The sequence below is a fragment of the Canis lupus genome, chromosome 22 (genome assembly GCF_003254725.2).
Source record: "Canis lupus dingo isolate Sandy chromosome 22, ASM325472v2, whole genome shotgun sequence".
NCBI classification, from domain to species: domain Eukaryota; kingdom Metazoa; phylum Chordata; class Mammalia; order Carnivora; family Canidae; genus Canis; species Canis lupus.
The window spans coordinates 18,713,232-18,726,308 of record NC_064264.1 but is presented as its reverse complement, the minus strand read 5'-3'; the positions used below and the strand labels follow the sequence as shown (position 1 = coordinate 18,726,308).

Below are 13,077 nucleotides of genomic sequence, written 5' to 3'. Positions count from 1 at the left end.
CAGGGAGCCCAACGTGAGACTCGATCCGGGGACCGTGGGATCACGCCCTGAGCCGAAGGCAGATGCTCAACTGCTGAGCCACCCAGGCATCCCTACATGTACTTTAAAGCTAGATTTATGGTGTAAAGCAAGGTTGTATAAATAAGAAACACTAAAAATGTTCTTTTGAAATTAAGATGCAATTTTAAAGCTATGCATTCTGTTTTTGGTACATAACATTTTTAATATATCTATTTTTATACACTTGTCCTATTTCAATTCATAAAACTGAGCTCACAAAATAAGCAGTTTCTAATTTGAGACTTCCTTAAAATGTGCCCCCAATTGACTTTACATTGTCACCAAAATTACTATGAAATAATGTATTAAGAAAGTGCATTCAGAAAGTCCTTCATAAAACATAAACGTGTTTCCTAAGAAGCATTAGCACTTTAGCACTCATTCATCTCTACCTACTTTCCCAACCTTTAAAGATCAGCTTTATCCAGATCACCACTCTTCCAATAAAAATTTAATGCAGGCTAGAATTGTGAGAGGAACATGAAATTTAAAATTTTCTAGAAGTCACATTTTAAAAAGTTGAAAACAATTAAAATTCATATTTTATTTAACCCTATATCTAAAATATCAAAATCGAATCAATATATAAATATTGCTAACATAGTTTATGTTATTTTTTATATTAAGTTTTTGAAACCTGGTATAAAACCTGGCAAGTATTTCCCTTTTAAAGCACATGTTAAATCTAAATATCAAAAGGTTCAAAACCTACATGTGGCTAGTGGCTACTATACTGGATGTGGCAGCGAAAATTGAAATGATTTTTACATATATCTTACAGGAAAAGATATCAAATATACAAAAACAATTTATTAAAGTTTACAGAATTTTGGAAGATAAAAATCTAGTTAAAATAATGTAGGAAGAAGCAATGACAACCGCAAAAACAAATAATGGAAGGAGTTAAGCACATGAATTTCTGGGCAAAAAATATACCAAGCACAAAAAATCCACAATGCTAATGCCTAAAAATGAAATTCCAGCTATGTTTTAGGAACTGTAAAAAGGCTAGTTGCTTAAAAAAGAGTGATTAAGGCAGGAAGTCTAGAAATTGAGACAGGAGACCCAACAAGGATCAGATTAAATAGAGACCTACAGAAATTATAATATAATGGCTTTACTGTAAGAGAACTGTGGAGACACTAGAACATTCTGAGCACAAAAGGGACAAGATTTAGTTGCATTTTTAAATATAACTCAGAGTTCTTAAGAATATGTTATGCGGACAAAGGATCTTACTGCCATTCTGTTGAAACCAAACTGAAAGTAGGTGTAGTAGTTTCTGAGGACCATCATAACAGATACTACACACTGGGTGGCTTACAATAGTATATTTTTTCTCTCTCAAATCAGAAGAAGTCCGAAATTAAGGTGTTGGACATGCTTTCTCTGAAATTCTCAGGGGAAGATCCTTCCTTGCTTTTTCCTAGCTTCTGACAGTTGCCGGATATCCTTGAAGTTGCTTGATTTGTGGGTGCTTTGCTCCAGTCTCTGAGGCAGCTCATGTAGTGGTCTCCCTGTGTGTCTCTGTATTCAAATGTCCTTATATGGATATCAATCATTACATTAGGGGCCACCTTAACCCAGGATGACTTCATCTTAACTGACTATCATCTACAAAGACACTATTTCCAAACAAGGTCACATGTACAACCACACTTGTGGTTAAGATTCCCACCTATCTTTTAGGGGGATGCATTCAGTCTCCAATAGGGAGCAAGAATGGAAGCAGAAGGACCAGTTAGGAGAATATTTTAGCAAAGCAAGATGGGAGACTGCGCTGAGGGAAGACATGCAGTAAAAACCTATGGACTTTAGATAGAGGCTCTGTGCTTTATTTGTAGAGAAGAAAATAAGTACTTGGGGTGTGTGTATGTGTTTCTCTCTTCCAGTCATGAATATACTTTCTGTACCACCCTGGATGGTAAATAAGAACACTAGTGAAGGGCAGCCCCAGTGGCTTAGCAGTTTAGCGCTGCCTTCCGCCTGGGGCGTGATCCTGGAGACCTAGGATCAAGTTCCACGTCAGGCTGCATGGAGCCTGCTTCTCCCTCTGCCTGTTTCTCTCTCTCTCTCTCATAAATAATTAAGTAAATAAGTAAATAAATACATAAATAGGTAAATACATAAATATTTTAAAAAAAGATCACTAGTGAAAATCTGGAACACCATATTCCTTAAAAGAATAATAAAGCAGGGGAGTCATAGTTATATGGTAGTGAGGGATTTAAAGATATGAAGGCAGAATGGTGTGTGGGAGTGTATGTGTGTACATGTGCTTGTGTGCATGTGTGTGGGGGGGTGTGTAGTGCACAGGGCTGAGTGGTGAAGGAGAAGAGAGGAGGAAAAAAAGTGCCAAATTAATTTGAAAAATGTGAGTAAATATTTTCAAAGACCAACATTTCATACAGGGAACTTTTGGTTAATGAGTTTCCACTTCAAATACAGAATAAGGCTATTAATTAGCTGTTCATTTGAATAAAGGAAATAAGGATAACTTAAGAAGTGGAAGTCCAGTAGTAAGAGCCTCTTAAAAAGTATCAAGATGCTAAAAGTATCAGACAGCAAATTTAACTATACTTCTAATACTAATTAAATATATTAACAAGTTAATAGGAGGTAGACGTAGAATATCATTTAAAAGTAGTTTTTAGAAAATGAGAAGACTAATATACACATTTTTTTGAGCTCAGATAAAAGTAACCTACATTTAAAAACTATCAAAAAAGATTTTAACTCTAAAAACAAGACTGTTTAGTGTGCTCTTTCTTAGAATTTAAGCCCAGTAATTATTTATTTTAATATCCTACTCATCCTTAATGATCATGCATGTTTTACTAAGAATTGCAGGTTTAATATAAATCAATTGCTTATTGCAAGTGTACAGCATTCATTACCTATCTTTGGTAGTTCTACTGTATTTTTAAGTATATTTAAAATTTTATATTCATGACTGATGCTTCTGAATAGGACAATTTACTCTCAATAAGGAAATGATTTTAGCAGAACTTATTACTAAGATGGATAACAACTGAGTTGGCACAAACTTCAGAGTAACTACCCAGCATGAAATAGTGTAATACATGAATTAGCAATTGAGGTGTAATGCCAATAATGAGGACTTCTGAATTTCAGGGATTCTTGAATTTGGAAATCTGTTTGGTTATTCCTCACAGAAGAGCTGCAGTATTTGTTGGTATGCTGCATAAATTAAGTTTTCTGTGTTAGGAAAATGATTTGTAGCTTTTGAAAGTAAAGTTAACAATTTGAAAAGCAAAATAATATACAAGTCATAGGAATGTAAATTTTAGTAGCTTTAAAGTGGAATTTCAAAGTTTTCTTATGCTTTTAAAATGTTCTAAAGGGACTAATATGTAACTCTGGTATTATTTTCCTATTACTGTTCAATATAAATACATTTTTTTGCATAGTTGCTAGAGTTTTTATTAATTAACCAGAGTAAGCTTTCACATCTTAGTACCCTTTAACAGCAACTAAGGACTTAAGAATTTGACTCTGATATACGTTGATTACTGATCCTTTTTTCTTTGGCAGGAAAACTGCAGAAATTTCAGTCAATTGTGTTGGCACTAACAACTACATGGCACTTAATTATCAATTTAAGATGATATTTAATCAAAATAAATTTCAAGTATTAAACTATCCCTAACACACATTTACAAATTAACTTTTAATTCAATTTAATATATTTTACATAAAACATAATGTAGCAATATACTTTGGAAACACATTGATCATCGGATACATGTCTTATGAAATAGCATGAAAAAGAAGCAAATGTTTATTATGATTAAATTATATATATTTTCTATACATATTTTAATAGAACTTTTTATACATACTAGTTTCTAAATTGTCTTCAATAGGAAGTGGTTCTATTTCTAATTCAGCAAAGGGAAATATTCTGGGACCGACATCAATTTGTGTCAGGATACCCCTCCTTGCTTAAGATCCTTTACACTTAAGATTTTAGTGTTTTTGTTGCTTAGTTTCCTATAACTATATATTTGCTCAACATTTATTCTTCATTTATTAAAAATATTTCTTATCCCCTTCTACTCACTCATGTCCATCACAAACACATCCTCTCCTCTCCATTGCCATGGGTAATGGTAAGTATACTTCCATTGTTAAACTTATATAATCAGAAGCAAGTAGAGAAATAAAATCATCAAAATGATGATAGGGACTTTTCTACCACCTTCCCCTCAGAGAACACCAATTCTCACAATTGCCCAGGGATAAGAGAGCTTCTGTGGAGGTCCATGAGTCAAGAAGTTCTACCACAAAGTTGGAGCAAAAGAATCTGAAATCGGATATACTACAGAGAATAGGAGAGAGTTTCATGTTACTTGCACCATCCCTGCCCAAATGTGGCACAGCTCAGTGCCAAGACTGACCAATTCAGCCCATAATTTCTCCCACAGGGGAAACTAAAAGTATGTGAGTGAGCAACCAGCTTCTCAAGCTGTGCAAAAAGCTGATGAAGAGGCCCACTTCTTTCTTATCCCATCTTGAATAAGTCTGCATTCAAGTGCTGCATGACGGGGGAGGGGGGTGGTAAAGTGCTGCATGACTGGGGGGTGGTAAAAGCTTGGAGTATAGTATCCTGAAATAAGATATATCAAAGGGACACAGATCCTACTTACTGTTTCACAACTACATCAGGAAGCCAGACCATAGGCTACTAGGTATGCCATATCTGACCCCTAATCTGGTCCACAGTCACCCCAGTACTCCACATGCTTTGCCCATACATGCCCTGGCCCCATGGTGAGTTCCATGTGCATATCCCCAACAGCACTGAGAATGGGCCTTTGCAGACAGTTAGTGAGCACACACAGAAAGCCAACTCAACTCTACAAATTAAAAAACAAACAAGAGACTGTCAGTAACCAATTTGGCTTTGCAGACACACACTCTTAAGAAAGAATAAGAAGTGTGGAGCAGGCATAGCCATAGAAAAGGTTGAAGTCAGAATCTCTGACAAGGCTGATGGAAAGTATATCTTTCCTGAAACCAGTCAGTAAAGTCTGGAGGAGGAAACTATTTCTTCAATGTAAAGACAACAAATGCAAGGGTCAAAAAATATGGTAAAAAAAAATGATGGAAACGTGACATTACAAAAAAAAAAAAAAAAAGATAACTTTCTATTAACTTACACCAAAAAATGGAGATCTGCAATTTGCCTGATAAAGATATCAAAATAGTTGTTTTCAGGAAGCTCAGTAAGCAACAAGAAAAAAACACAAAGATATTTCACTGATACCAAGAAAACAACACATGAACAAACTTGAAAAGTTTAGATAAAAATAATAAATAGAAATTCTAGAGCTAAGAGAGCAATGAATAAAATGTAAACTACAACAGAGAGCATCAAAGAAGATCTAAACAGAAAAAAATAATCCGTGAAGTAGAAGACATATTATTTGAAATTATCTAATCAGAACAAAAATAAAAGAATGAAGAAAGTCTATATGAACTATAGAATATCACAAAAAGAAACAATCTATGCATTATTAAAGCCCCTTAAGAAGAAGAGAAAAAGAAAGGGGCAGAAAACTTATTTAAAGATCTTATGGCTAAGAATTTCCCAAATCTGGGCAAGTTATAGATATGCAGGTTCAGTTTTCTTTATGATACATTATAATAAAACTGTCTAAAATCAAAGACAAAGAGAATCTTAAAATAGCAAGAGAAAAAAAGACTCACATATAGGGGAACCCATACACACACACCCAAGACCATTACCAGCTTTCATAGCAGGAAGCTTGGAGGCCAGGAGAGATACTGTGTTATACAGTATTGAAAGAAAACAGCAGCCAACAAAGAACACTTAACCCACCGAAGTTATCTTTCAAAAGTAAAGGAGAAATAAAGACTTTCAAATAAAAGTTGAGGGAGTTCATCATCACTAGACCGACCTTACAAGAAACACTGAAAGGAGTTCATCAAACTGAAATAAAAGGGCAGACTGGTAATATAAAAACATACAAAAATATAAAACACACTGGTAAAACTAAGTACATATTGAAATTGAGAATATGCTAATATGGCAAATAAAGGTGTGCTAATAACTCTAGTACAAAGATTAAAGAAAAAAAATATTAATAACTCCTAGCTATAATAATTTATTAATTATAGGTTTTAAAAAAGAGATAAATTATTATATCAAAGATATAAATGGCTTGGGGGAGGTAAAAGACATAGTTTTTGCATATAATCTTAGTTGTTACAACTTAAAATAGTTTCTTACTGTTACATCCATAAAATGTTTTATGTAAGTCTCATGGTAACTACAAAGCAAAAATCCACTGTAGATACTCAAAAGATAAAGAAATCAAAACCTACTACAACAGAAAATCAGTAATTCATGAAAGAGAGGGGTCCAAGATGAAAATAATGTAAGATTCCTGAACTGATCACCTCCTATAGACATACCTAATCTAATACTACATATAAATAATTTCCCTCTGAAAAAAATATGAAAACCGGATGAACAGCTAGCTCCTCCACAACAAATGACAAAAGAACCACACTGAGATGGGTAGGACAGGAGGACAGGCAGAGACACAGTCTCACAAAAAAAACCTACCCTCAGCATGGCAAGACACAACAGGGAGAGAGATCTCAGTAGCCAGGTACTCTATCCAGAAGAAAGAGAGGTGGTGCTCCACATCGGGCACCCTGGCCCCTGGGATCTGCATCAGAGAGCACCCAGAATGCCTGGCTTAGCAAACCAGAGACTGACATCCAGGAGTCCCAAATTACTAGAGGAAACTGGGTTCCCCTTTAGAAGGTTTGTGTGCAGTCACACTTGCCCTGAGACAGTGAATGAAACAGCAGTTTGAAAAGCACCAAGACTGTATGTAAGGAAGATTCATTTGCTGATCTGGGTACACTGGTAAAGGAATGGGAGATAGCTGAGACACTCTTCGGAAACAGAGGTGCTGGTGGATACCATTGCTGTATTCTCCACATAGCCTGCTAACAAAGGTGGGCAAACCTGAATATGGCACCCTCTTGCTGTTTAGCTGGGATGTGGTAGGACTTGCCAACGCACAAGAGTATGGGCATTTGCAACATTCCCTCACTTTTTGGCTGCAGTAGATGCGCCCAAATAGTTTGCAGAGCTCTCCTGCTTCACAGCTAAAGTTTGTGAGCAAGTGAGCAGTTAAGACACTTTCCCTCAATCCCCTAAAGCTTAAAGCCTATGCACTCTCTAGCTGTACTGCTGAAGAGACTCACTTCAGAAGTAAAGACTCACACAAACTGAAAGTAAAGGGATGGAAAAAGATATTTCATGAAAATGGAAACTAAAAGTAAGGTGTAGCTATACTCGTATCAGTTAAAACAGATTTCAAGACAGACTATAATAAAGACAAGGGGGTAACTACAAAATGATAAAGGAGCCAATCTAGCCAGAAGATAAAACATTTACAAACATATATGCACCTAACAAAAGAGCACCAAAACATATAGAGTTATCAATAGTTCTTAAGGGAGAAATAGACAGGAATACAACATTAGTATGGAATTTTACCACCCCAGTTACATTAATGAATGGATCATCCAGACAGAACATAAATAAGGAAACATTAGCCTGAAATGACACATCATGCCAGATAGGCTTAATAGAAATATGCAAAACATTCCATCCAAAATCAGCAGAATACACATTCTTCTCAAGGGCACATGAAACATTCTCCAAAACAGATTACATGTTAGGTCACAAAAAAAGTCTCAATCAATTCAAAAATACTGAAAATGTATCAAGCATGTTTTCCAATAACAATAGTATGAAACTAGAAATTATTTATAATAAGAAAACTGGAAAAATTACCAATACATAGAAATTAAACATGCTACTGAAAAGAAGCACCTGACAGAATTTAATATCCAGTTACTATAAAAATGCTCAATAAAGTAGGTATACAGGGAACATACTTCAACACAAAAAAAGGCCATATATGACAACCCTACAACTACTCTCATACTCAACTATCAAAACCTGAAAGCTTCTCCTATAGGATCAGGAATAAGATAAGTAGGGGTGTCTGGGTGTCCCAGTCAGTTATGTGTCTGCCTCTTGATTTTGGCTCAGGTCATGACCTCAGGGTTGTGAGACTAAGCCCCATGTTGGGCTCCACACTGGTTGTGAAGCCTACTTAAGATTCTCTCTGCCTCCCTCTCCATCTGCCCCTCAACCCCTCTCCCCTCTCCTTCTCTAAAAAAAGAAAACAAAAAGGAAAAATGAGTGGGAAATATCAGAAAGGGAGACAGAACATGAAAGACTCCCAACTCTGGGAAACGAACTGGGGGGGGGGGGTGCAAGGGGAGGTAGGCAGGGGGTGGAGGTGACTGGGTGATGGGCACTGAGGTGGGCACTTGACGGGATGAGCACTGGGTGTTATTCTATATGTTGGCAAATTGAACACCAATAAAAAATAAATTTATAAAAAAAATAAAAGGAGTAAGACAAGTATGCCCATACCCACTTTTATTCAACACAGAATTGAAAATCCTAGCCAGACCAATTGGGCAAGTAAAAGAAATAAAAGGCACCCAAACTGGAAAAAAAGTTAAACTGTCACTATTAGCCAATAACATATTACATACAGAAAACCCTAAAGACTCCAGAAGGAAAAAAAAAATCTGTTAGAATAAGTGAATTCTGTTAGTTGCAGGAAACAAAATTAATATACAAAAATCTGTTACATTTCTACACACTAATAATAAACTATCAGGGAAATCAAGAAAACGATCCATTTATATTTGCATCGAAAAAATTATAAAACACCTAGGAATTAATTTAATCAAGCAGGTGAAACACATGTACTCTGAAAACTCTAAGACACTGATGAAAGAAACTGGAGAAGACACAAATATATGGAAACAATTTCATGTTCATGGAATGTTTAATATTGTTAGAATGTACATACTGTCCAAAGTAATCTACTTTGTAATCTAGTAAATTAAATCTAGATTTAATGTAATCCCCATCAAAATTCCAATGGCATTGTTCACAAAACTAGAATCAATAATTCTAAAATTTGTATGGAACTACAAAAGACCTCGAGTAGCCAAAACAGTCTTAAAAAGAACAAAGCCAGAGTTATTACGCTTCCTCATTTCAAACCATATTACAAAGCTATAGCAATCAAAACAATATAATACTGGCTTAAAAACAGGTACATAGATCAAGAGAACACAACAGAGAGCCCAGAAATAAACCTGCACATATATGATCAATTAATCTATGACAAAGGAGACAAGTTCATACAACCGAGAAAGGACAATCTCTTCAATAAATAGTGTTGGGAAAACTAGACAGCTATATGCAAAATAATGAACCTGGACCATTATCTTACACCATATGCAAAAATGAATTTAAAAAAGGTTAAAGACTTCAATGTAAGACCTTAAATCATAAAACTCCTCTAAGAATACATAGATGATAATCTCCTTGACCTTGGTCCAAGTGATGTACTTTTAAATTTGATTCCAAAAGCAAGGTAACAAGCTAAAATAAGTAAATGGTACTACGTAAAACTAAAAAGCTTCTTCACAGTGGAAGAAACCATCAACAAACACTGACAATTATATGCCAACAAATTAGCCAACCCAGAAAAAATGGATAAACTCTTAAAAACATACAATCTACTGAGAGTGAATCATAAAAACTAATTATGAGTAAGGATGTTAAAGCAGTAATCAAAAACATTATATTAATTACAATGCATATAACTTTTGTTAGCAGGGACATAAAAGAATATTGATTTTGCATATCTTCTAGCATTTTAATTATGTAAGAAATAGCAAAACAAATATTTAATCAGACCACAAAGGGTGTCAAAGGTAAAATGTCAATCTTAAACACATTGTAATCAAGGCATGACCGTTTGAAAAACAGAATTCCACATAAGTCGATCATTACTCTTTTATATTTAATTAGTTAATATATAGATCATATAGTGTATATTATGTATTAATACCTATCTGTATAAATGCATAATAGTAATCTTCTAATTTTTCATGATATATGAAAATTACTGCAAATCTAGTAATAGTTCTTAAGGCAATTAAATGTCTTGCCATTCTTTTATGCCATTTTCTAAACTACCAACAGGAAATAAAAACATTTTTAATTGTATCATGATAGAATATGAATTCCACTGTATGCTGAAGAACAAATCCAAGCTAATACTTGTAAATATTCCTTAAAGAACCAAAATTAAAATTAGATTTAAAAACCCTATGGGTTCAGTACAAAATTTACTTAAAAACACATACACTAAAATGGTAGTTCTCAAACTCTACAATGCCTAAGAATCACAGGGAAACTTGTTAAGAGAATTTCTTGACTCACCCCCAGATAATTCAGATTGTGTATGTCAAGGTGGGGGCCATAAACCTGAGTTTATAATATAATTATAGGCAATATTGATGCTGCTAGCCCTAGAAACATTATTTGGAAACCACTGTTTTAAAACACCAAGCACTCTTTGAAGATTTTGAGCAGATGTCAGGAGAGAAAATGGTGTTTAAAAAGATAAATGGATAGGGATCCCTGGGTGGCACAGCGGTTTGGCGCCTGCCTTTGGCCCAGGGCCCGATCCTGGAGACCCGGGATCAAATCCCATGTCGGGCTCCCGGTGCATGGAGCCTGCTTCTCCCTCTGCCTGTGTCTCTGCCTCTCTCTCTCTCTCTCTCTCTCTCTCTCTGTGTGACTATCATAAATAAAAATTAAAAAAAAAGATAAATGGATATTTATGGCTATTTTCCTTTAGAATTAATAACAAAATGAAAAACTTATCGTTAGTGTACTTGTAAAAACAGAAGACTCAAAAAAAAAAAAAGAAGACTAATTCAAACTCAGGAAAGAATGAATTAATCATGCCTAGATTTTAACATTAGCTCTACACATTAGTCTGTCAAGTTACTAAAATTTCTTGGACTCAGTCTCTCTGCAATGTGCCTCTATTAAAATATAAAATATTGTGAAGAAGAGCAAATAACTCTTTGGGAAATTGCCTTAACTAAAGCTAATCCTTGATATGTGCCTTGGCATGGATATTATTTTATAAAAGAACATTTTAATGAACTAATGTCTGCCTCAAGAAGCCATTGTTGAGCTTTATTTATTCACGAATCATACAGGATTATGTTAAAGAATTAGAGTTCATGCTTTATTCTCTAATTTTCATTAATGTTTAAGTTGGAAGACTTTTGCCAATATGCTTACCTCTCTGTATTTAGCCATTCAATATATCACCATACAGAAATAAAATGACACCAAAATCATTTATCCTAAGAGACTCTGATGTTAAATAGAAGTATTTCTGAAAGTTTTAGATGTCTAATTAACTATTTATATTCATTTGACACTAGGATTAAAGTCTTTGGGGGGATGTAGGTGGGAAGAATGATCAAGTCTCTGGATTCATAATTTATTAACTATCAAATGCCTCTCTCAATTTTACTCTATTCCCTCCATTTTCAATATAATTTAAAATAACACATTAACCGCTTCTTCTAAATGAGAAAGAGGTATTATTAGTCTGAACTCATCTTATTAACCCATTATCTTTTGATATATTTTAATCACAAGTGATAGGATGTATGGGACCAAGTTGGACGAATCCTAAGAATAATTCTATAGAAAAATTCTGGAACTGGTTTCATTCAAGATAAAAACACACACAAAAAGGAGGCTAGTCCTACATAAAAAGACATTTCTGCCTACATATTCCTTTAATATGGGATGTATGATATGACTGGAGCTGCAGCAGTCCTCTTGTAAACATGAGACAACAAGCTTCCTTTCTCTGGAAGCTTTTCACATTTTGTAATGTGAAATAATGGACTGTATTGAGGGAGTGAGTTGCTGTTCATCCAATAAACTGCTATTTTCTCCCAAAGTTTTACAACTAGTAAAGAATACTAAAATACACTAGTATTTTAGCAGCTACGTTCAACATTTTTTAAAGCAAAAGTGCTGATTTACTGAGCTAAACTCGTCTCATGAAAATATGATATATGCATAAAGGATATTTAAGATAAATGGAAGAGCATTTCACTATATTACATATATTTTAAGATATAAATCTGGGACAATCAAATAAATGACTTTTCCTTATTTGAACAGGTTACTACTCACATATAAAAATGATTATTTAGGGACACCTGGATGTCCCTAAATAGTAGTTGAACATCTGCCTTTGGCTGAGGATGTGATCCTGGGTCCTGGGATAGAGTGCCTCTGCCTATGTCTCTGCCCTCTCTCTGTGTCTCTCATGAATAAATAAAATCTAAAAAAATAAAAAATAAATAAAAATGATTAGTTTGGAAAATAAAAAATTTATAAATCAAATGTAGAACAAAATTTGCCACCTCTGTTAAAACTATTGTGTCTTTATTACTACTGAAAAATAGGTATCTTATGCACATATTAATATATTCATGTGAATAAGTCCAGATACACACATGGAGAAAGAAGTCCCATTTTTTCTTAATTTAAAGAAATTTTAAGAAATTTAAAATTTCTTAATCTTATAAAAAACACTATTTCACTTTTACCACAATTGTAAATGCCCTTTTTCAAACATAAAAATTATGCATGTGCCATTAACAAAGGCACGCACACTTGCAACTGGTAGATAATTAAGTTCCAGACATCTCATGCACAGCATAGTGGTTATAGTCAATAGTACTATATTATAAACTTCAAACTTGCTAAGAGTACATCTTAAATGTTCTCATCACACACACAAAAAGGAAGAGTAATCATGTGATATGATAGAGGTTACAGGTAACACTAGTGCGGTAATCATACTGCATTATATAAATGTGTCAAATCAACATGCTCTCCACCTTAAGAATGGTTTTACATTTTTAAAATGGCTGATAAAAAGAAAAAGTATTCCCTAGCATGTGGATATTATATGAAATTAAAATTTCAGCACCCATAAATAATATTTTTCGAACATAAGATCT

The 13,077-nt window shown here is 34.3% G+C and overlaps 1 long non-coding RNA gene across 2 annotated transcripts in view; it reads right to left on the bottom strand.

Moving 5' to 3' along the window:
• Window positions 1-13,077, bottom strand: part of LOC112678779 (uncharacterized) — a 58,158-nt gene that overhangs the window by 29,174 nt on the left and 15,907 nt on the right. Inside the window, exon 3 of one of the 2 annotated variants that reach the window (XR_007404908.1) lies at window positions 12,242-12,392. The exons of the other annotated variant lie outside the window; for it this stretch is intronic. This is a non-coding gene — a long non-coding RNA (uncharacterized LOC112678779). The remainder of the gene's footprint in view (window positions 1-12,241; window positions 12,393-13,077) is intronic. 2 annotated transcript variants of the gene reach the window in all.